Below are 9,115 nucleotides of genomic sequence, written 5' to 3' on the forward strand. Positions count from 1 at the left end.
CTGCAGGTTTTCAGCTGATATAAATGAATATAGCTACACATCCTACACTGACAAACATTGCCCTTTTGGCTCGGTGACTCCTCAAATAACCGTACTTCTAAAAAGAGCTGGAGTCGCTGTTGCTTTGGTCTCAAGACTTGCAAGCTGGCATACTTTTCAGAGGTGAAGGCTTTGCCCGGAGATACAGAGGCGTTTCACATGAGCGCAGAATGCTAGAGTCGTTGCTCAATGCTGAAATGGTACTAACATTCACCGAGTGGAGCGAAACATCTGGGCACCGTCCTTCTCTGGTTGGTCACTTGACTCTAAGCACTCTGAAGAGTTTGTTTACTGGATATTATGAAGAAACTACTCTTTTGTGCAATAACTTTGTAAACTCTGTATTAATTAAAAAAATGAAAAGGAAAAGACAGAAGTTAGGTTATCTTCAACAGTCTGGAAGAAATCAATGGGATGCTGTGCACTGAGGTGTCGATAGCAAGTTTGTGACTGTGGGCACAAATAACCAAATTCTTTCACCAAAATGTGTCAAAACAATGCTGATCTACCCCAGATGCTCTAGGAGCTGCTGGCTGGCCTTCTCGCCACAGTAGGTAGAGATGGCAGTTTTGGTAGAGGAGGTGAGGCAGAGCCTGCCCCGGTCTGTCAAAATTAGGACCCCGGAGAGTGAGATTGCCCTATGCAGTGCTCGCTCTCCTGGGAACATCCTGTCTTGCACCAGGGCTGGTCTACTTTAATGTAATCTTGGTTTCTCCCATGTTTGGTGACTCTGAATATGGAAAGATGATGAACCTTTTTGCCGCTTGGTTTACTAAACCAAGAGAAAAAATGAAGTCTTTCTCACCAGTCTTTAGCCTGTGCTCCCTTCAGGGAAACAAAATACCTCTAAATCCCTAAACTACATGGTTTCTCCAGGCTGAGCTGCAATTTCTACACTTTGAAATGTGTCCAATGTACATGCTTTAAATTTAAGTACAGCTCTAATTCTTAAAAACGGTTCTTTATAATCTATTCAGCTTTGTACTGTGTTTTTTTTTTCTTTTGTCAGAAAGTCTTTAGGATATGATGGTCCAAGTATCCTTCTTTTAACTTTTCTACAGGGATTGGGGTTTTGCGGATTTTTTCTGCCTTTTTTTTTTTTTTTAACAAAACTCCTATAAAAGTGCTTGCATTTTCAAGGAAGGATTTTTGGGAAAGAGCAAAATAGTTTATTGGTGAAATGAACCTCTGGAGAAGTGGACGGGCCATTTATCTCCATTAGAAACAACTCTTTATCTAACCACCTTCCCATGTCTGGACTGAGACTAACCAAACCAAGCGACGGGTCATGCACTTGGGCGCTCCCCCGAGCCGCTGGTGTCGGTCAAGAGCCCCAGCTAGGCGCTGAGGTGCACCACCAGCACGGCCCGCTTTGCACGCGGGCTGAGGTCCGGCGGTGGCCCCGGGTGGCCAGAGCTGGCAGTGGTGTCCTGGTGCCATGACCAGATGTGGGCGTCGTTGCCTTGCGCCCTCCGCAGTGTGTGACCCATGCAGGTGGACTTGGAGAAGGACTTGGTGCTGGAGTTTGTGGTCGCTTTGTTGCGCTTCAGAACCTCCCCAAAGCATCTGTAAAACTGTCACGCACATGTAAAGAACGTGGCGATAGTAAGAGTTTTATTTAGCTCACTCTTTGTAAGATAGGCTGCGTTGTATGGTCTTTATATTCTCTGCCCTGCCTGCAGGATTTAATTCCCTGGAGCAGTCCTGGAAAAACATGCATAGGATGAATAATACCATTTCATATTAGAAACTTAGAAATTGGCAATTATAGAAAAAACATATTCTAGTGCTGCCTGGGAGGTCTGACTGAGGTCAAGGCCCCTGTTTGCTAAGGTGGGCTGGGACCTGGGGAGCTGCAGCTGTGAGAAATAATTGCCTCTCTTTTTCCTTGATGCGAGCGCACAAGGTGGGCACGTGGAAGAGAGAAGACCCAAGCCGAGGAAAATAAAAGCAGCAATTTCTGCATAGTTGTTCATGGAAAAAAAAGGCAGTTTTAGCAACGCTAAAATATTTTGGGAATACTGGGGACAGGTAGAGTGCTAAAATTTAGAAGGTGCTTTTTCCTGCTTGCAAATTGATTCCTATATTTATTTTAGGGCAGTTGTCCTTGTGTTTTGTTTGTTGTTTTTAATTCATGGTGTACATCAAATTATATTTTCATTGCCCCTTGTTCAGCCGGAAATGAGAAGGTTAAAGACAGACCTGCAACAATCTTCTTGCTTTTTTATTTACTACAAGTATTAACGACTGTCTACCAACATACAGTACAGAAGTGACTAAGTGCTTTTCAGTCTGTTTTCATGCAGGTGGTTTGTAGGAGTGGCACTTCCCCCCAGTATTATTAACAATCGCTAAGAAGAAGTTTCCATTTTGTTTTTTCCCTTTTATCTGGACACATGATTAACCGGATGGAGCTCCTTAGAGGAAATGACTTGGAGGAAATAATCGACCAGTGGCCTTTATAATAATAAGTGTGTGCTCCGATGCCAAACGCACTCATCCTGCCATGGCTTAGAGAGATTTCAAGGTGTGCTAACGGTTCAGACAAATCAATCATAGTAGCCTGCAGCGAGGTTATTGATATATTGCATTACTAAAAGCATAATAGGGATCAAGCTAATTGAATAGCAAATAAAAGCGGTGTTTGCTGGTTTGTCTGACTTGTATCTAACTAGAGCAAAGAAGAAAAGAAAGCTGTGCAATATGTTTCGCTTGCACTCCCAGATGTGTACTTAGTGGTTAGTTAGACATCTGTTATTCAAGGGATTTTTTTCAGTTGCACGGCAAAGCAGCATATGCATTTCAGATTAGACTGGGTCTATTATTGAATTTAAGGCAACTGTTGCCCTTTAACAGAAGAAATATATATTTTATATCTTATACTTTTTCTGACTGGCCTGTCTACAACTGCAAAGTCAAATACTAGTCGCTGATCTCTCTAACATGAAGAGAGTCCAAAGTGACTTATCAATAATTCTCCGCATAATACGGCTGGTAATGAGAGCTGTCACAGAGCTTGCTGTTGAACAGCTGCCAAGGAGAAATAATCACGCTTCTGTTTGTCAACATGGCTGCTTGCTGGGGAAAGTGACTGTTGACCAAAATGAGAATTTTTCACACAGATTTTGCATATGCTGAAATTCCTTTTTTTTTTTAAATGGGGAACTGAAATTTCACAGAAATTCGAGGCATTTTTTCAATAAAAAGTAATTATTGCTTTTCATCAGCCTATCGCTATTGAGCATTGACATACTAAGCAGCTTGAAAACTCTTGGGGAATATTTTCTGTTGGGTTTTTTTTTTTTCGTTTGTTTGAAATGATCCGTTGCAACTTTGGCACTCCATGAAAACCCTTCACATATCTTCCCCTTACCTTCCCTCACATATTCTAGCTTACTGTCCTTGCTGCTTCCAAAATCTTCTGTTTGGCTCCCAAGAAGGGTAGATGCTTGCTGCAGAGCCCGTGAGACAGCACGCGGGCTGTGGAGGTCCTCCAGCACGGGTAGGAGAAGTGGGGGTAGAGACTCCGCAGGACAGCAGAGCTGCGGTGCAGCGGGAGGCCTGGCTGCTCTTCTGGGGACGGGACAATGCACGAGGCACCCAGGTAGTGGCAGGAGAGTGACCTCCAGGGATGAAAAGCAGAAGATCAGAACTGCTACTTGGTACGCTGACATGGCAAGTCCTTTCTGCTCCGTGGAGAACTGAGGATGTGACTATGGGAGGGTGATGTCACAGTTAGCAATGCCTTTGCAAAGCCAGCACATGTTTTAGAGGCTCTCACTGAGCATCCCAAAGTTCTGAAGTGACATAATTCTGAAGTGTCCAGCTTTAACAAGAACTGGGGTGGTCACTGGCAGACTTGACCGCTGTAATGGAGGACTAGAGGCTTGCAAATGTAGCAGGATTTGTTCTCAGAGCCTATCTTCTTTGCACAGTCTTGTGAGCTACTGTTGGTCTGCCATCACCGTGGCTTGGCCTTCCTGGGGTGGATGGTTTTCTAAGCGCTTAGATTGTCTAGGTCTTTCTGCTAAGTGTTGTCCTCTCATAACGTGGGGGCGTCTGTACAGCAAGCAGCGAAACGGAGAACACAGTGATGTTGAATTATTGGAAGATATGGCCCATTCCTTGAGCAAAGTTTGTAAAAGTAAGTTCTTCAGGGTTGTAATTTCTTCTGAATGCACCCAGATCAGGTGGGCTGAACTGATTTGAGCCTGATCTTTCTCTGCATAGTATCCAGAGAAGTGTAACTAATACCAGACAGGGGATGGAGCACATTGTATTCAGGGAAATCTTCAATAGTTTCTTTCCCTTCTCCTGATTTTTATCTTCTAAAAAATGATTCAAAAGCAAGAGGAAATGCAATTTAAATTGATATGTCCAGTTCTTTTTCAAATTGCTGAAAGTTCCAGCATTAGACCTAGTAGAATTTTGACAAGAAAAAAAAAATTTTCTTCTTAACCACTGTACTCCTAACCATAGAAGAATCTGCTTTCATGGGGAAACCCTCTATTTTGAATCTACTGATGGGTTTTTCTGGACTGCACCTAGGTGACTGTAACGGGTACAGTTGTAAAGCAATCTCTTTTTGGTGGGGATTGTACTTAATCCAGTTCTCTCCAAACCAGAGACAAAATTGATTTTTAGGGTGAAAATATTTCCTAAACACAGAAAGAAAGAAAGAAAGAAATCAGCTGATTTATAAGGTGAGGGTTAAGCACTTACTAAAAACTGGTATATCTGACTGGCTTCCAGCTAGGTTATTCACGTGAGCAAATGATGGCACAAGTGAGCCACGTTGCAGCTTCACACATGAGCTGGAACAAGGTTGCAGGTTGGGTCAGCCCATGTTTATCAGACAGGCAAGTGAATGATGGAAACTGATATTTGGGAGTTGCACTGTTGGCTGGCAGTGCCAGCCTCTGTGTTAGCTGATAGTGGTTGACCTTCCCGTTCTTGTTTATGCTTGTACTGCTTAACTACCACGAAGAGAGGTTCTTGGCTGGTGATGTTGTGTAGGCAGTTTGGTGTTGCTAAGAAAAAAAAAAATATGGATAAGGTCAAACAAATAAGATAGAGGAAAACAAGGAAGTAAGCGCAAGGAATTTCTGATTTAAGGCTGATCCTAAGCACATAACTGAGAGAGTTTGGTATTCCCTAATGATACATATTTGGTATAACAACAGACAATAATGATGACTCTTCAAAACATGGTGAGTTTAAACTCACTTACCAGTTCATTTGTCCTCAGACCCAGGAATCATCTCTGCACAAAATTTCCTCAAGGGAAATACACTATGATAATCTAGCTTTTGTTTCAATTTTTCAGTCAGAAAGTAGTATAACTGGTTTTCGGTCCCTTGCCCCCAGTTTCACAAATGAGCGTTGATCTCTAGTGATAACACTTCTGCAGACCAGCAACGTTACAACGAAAGAATTGCAAAGTACATCTCCCCCTCCTGAAACACACCCAAAGCACCAACACAGAGCTTCTGGCATCTGTCCTGGCCTGAGTTCAGTGCCTCCAATTCTGCTTATGCTGTTCTCTTTATGAATTATATGGTAGGAATTTTATCAGCTGATGTGTAGCAGTGGCGTACTCTGCTGTCATGGATGATTTTTGTCTACCTACTTGAAGACATAACTGCTTTTCATGCACTAATCTTTTGAGTTAGAGGCAAAAGAGCATACCTATTAACACAATTCCTTGCTCTGTTTCGTTGCCCCAGAGTGCCATAATGTTACAGGAGAAACTATACCACTTAGAGTTAAACTGGGTTGCAGAGAGAGGTAGGAAGATATGATGCACTAAACCCTTACAGGCTGCCTATGGTGGACGGTCTTGTTTGAGCTAATACACCCTCGGTATTTTTCAATACCTAAACCGCTCCGAGGAGGGGAAGGATGTGGTCTCACCTTTGACTGAGTCAGTGGCAGGAGTGATGTGGCAGTTGTGTCCTTGGGGATGGTAGTCAGGCAAACCTTCACTGTGTTCCCTTGAACACTAAATAGTCACGCTGTGGAGACAGGTTTCTGGCTAGGACAGATCTTCAGCATAGACCAAATTCTTTGCAATTCTTCAGAAAACCTTGGACACCAGACTAGAATTTAATGTGCATAGGTAAAGTGACCTCAAGGGTGGAGCGAAGGAAGGGCGTTGTTGGAAAAATCTGTAGCTTTTCTATTCAATAACCAAAAGGCTTGAACGTGATGCTCCATTTGCAACAGATGTTGCCTTCTGCACCTTGGGACTCTGGTGGGACAATACAGCTTCTGCCAGGCTCTGCCAGTGTGATCTGATTGTGCATTTGTGCTTTGGGCTGTCTGGTCATGTTGGGGAATGGGGCTAATGATTTTTGTGCTAAGCGTCTTTGAAAGTTTTGGGTAACATCTTTAATTGTAAGTTCTGGGGAATTTCTGAGGTTGAACTGCTTGCAGCTGTCAAGTCTGTCTAGTAAATGACCTGCATCACCAAAAGGGCCATCAAGCATCTTAAATATTGTTCGAACAGTTTGTTCTAGACAAACGACTACGTATGCATGACTGGAGGAAGGAGGAGGAATTAGTCAGAGAATTGCTCATTGTCTTTTTTTCTGATAAAAGTTGGGATGAAAGAATAAAGCTCAACATGGACAAACCCCAGGGCATGTGAGCCCTGTAGGAGGTGGTCTGATTTTGTTTAGGTGGGATCACACCGTGAAGTTTCTAAGCTGACTTACTGGATTTCCTTTCAGTGGAGCACTGGGCTACTACAGGTTTGTGTAGCTCATTCCTATCTGTGACCATTGCTTGATCTCTGTCCCATACCGAAGTATACAGAGTTGTTCACTGGCTTTTAATTTGGAATATAGAAAGAGATATAAAAGGGCTTGGAGAACTCTGGCCCCTCTGGCAGCCGTGCCTGGAGAATGCTACTGTTTCTGGGTTATATTTCTCAAAACTTGGTAACAACAGGGATGTCAGGTGCAATGTGTTTTACAGCGATCTGCTTCACAAGAGCGGGGACATAGCTATTTTTAAAACTGAGCTGTTTTTGATACATTCCACTAGGGAATATAAGCCAAAAATAGAACCACTGAATATTCACTTATCAGTTTGGGAAAATCTTGGCCTTGGCCTGCAAGATAAAGTGGCTGCAGCTGCTTGCTGAACGGGGGAGAAGTCAGTGGGAGTGCAAGGCGAGCTGTGGAACAAGGTATAGGTGACAGGATCCCTGACGTCTCAGTGTGTCACCGTGACTCCCATGGTCCTGTTGGTCATCCACAGCCTGGCTTAGCAAAGAAATACATTTGAGCCCTTGAGTGTATGGAACCAAATGAAGACAAATCGAAAATCCCAAGAACGTGCTGCCTAAATGATTTCTGCTAAATATACTAAACGCAGAAAAAAATGATTTAATCCTACAGCATAAAATAAACACCTGTAGTGCAAAATATGCACTCTTCAGCAGTACGCTATATCCCTGGCTGCTAGGAATCTGCAGAGCGCGGCTGGCCTCAAAAGCAACATAGCACTTAGCACTGTCGGAGGGGCTACCCTGTTATATACATCTTTATTTTTCTAGAAACCTCCCAGGATAGTTCGGTCCTAACCAGGACATTCCTCGATCACTCCCGCTGCCACTGAACCGCCTGGACAAGATGATAACAACCAGCTTGTCTCCTTTTACAACATTAGCAATGGCTCTTATGTTTTCATTTGTCCTCTGTCTTATCAACTTTATGGCAGAGTTCACATCTGTAGGTGACTCTCTTACCAGTCATCTTTGTGTAATTGCTTGATCCACAGGAAATTTCTTGTTAGAGAATAAGAATCCCTCTCTTTCATCTCTGTAACCAACCTTCATTTATCCCTTACCCAGAGACACATACTGTACATGCAAAGTTTATTTTATCCAGACCCTGGATAAAACTAGGGACCCAGTAATTTTTGGACATTTACTAAAGGGAAGGAAGGGAAGCCTGGACACATTTTCTGTTTAGAACAGAATATCGTTAAATTAGAGAAAACCGATGATTGCATCAGGATTTCCAAAACATCAGGAATGTTGTCAGTGTTGAACCTAGTTATCTAAATGACCGACTCCCCTCTAATTTGTCCTGTTTGTAATGTAAAAACTATCCTGAGCTGATATTCACTCCTTTCCACCACCGGTGACCAAATGGAGGTTTGTGGCCAAGCACTGGTCTACGGCTGAATCAGTACTGTTTTGGCCACGCGCTTCTGGTGGGGGTTGTTGGTCCGTAAAACAGCTATGTCTCTGTGCGCCTATTTTAGATATGAACGTGAGAAGGGGCCCTCGCACTAATGACCCTGTGAGCCGTGTTCGTTCCCTCCCATTCCACTTTCCCAGTACGCAGCTCATACAAGTTTCCACGCGGGTACTGACTACCAAACAGATCAGGGGCAACGAGGGTCGTTGCTGGAGATGAACACCTCAACTTGGGTGTAACAGCACAGAGCTGAGTCTGAGGCAGCCTTAAGCATGCACTTACCGCACTACTTAGCGCTCTAATAATCACGGTGAAGCATGAGCAACTATTGATCGATTTGGGTGTTTTTCCACTCACTTGCAGTGATGATCTCTTCAATGTTCCAGGCAGTTTCATGCGATAATTTTATTCATTAAAAAAGAAAAAACTAGAGGGATGGGGGGAAGAGTTGTTAATGTCCCAATGAAAAAGACAAAGAGTTCTCCAGGAGACTGAGACACAAGCCACAGTGCCAAAGAAAGCAACACGAACTCCTCCGAGCTGTTAGTCAGTGAGTAGAGCTGATGGGCAGTGTAATGGAAACTTTTTACTTGCTGGGAATTTCTCATGCCCCGGCACAAGCAGCCGCAGTGACTGCCAGACTTGAAATCAATCCTTTTCCATCATCGTTTCTTTCAAGAGCCAGTGAGTGACTTATTATCTATACTTCCTAACAGCTTCCAGAAATCGTTTGAAGTGGCGCTCAGAGGATTTCCTGGACTCGGAGGAACAAATTATATGCCTGTTGTAATACCAGAAATCAAAGGTCAACACATCTCTGGATTATTTTGGTTGATGGAGCTGAATACAGTTAAAGGACTGGACTA

This window comes from Struthio camelus, chromosome 9 (genome assembly GCF_040807025.1).
Source record: "Struthio camelus isolate bStrCam1 chromosome 9, bStrCam1.hap1, whole genome shotgun sequence".
NCBI lineage: Eukaryota > Metazoa > Chordata > Aves > Struthioniformes > Struthionidae > Struthio > Struthio camelus.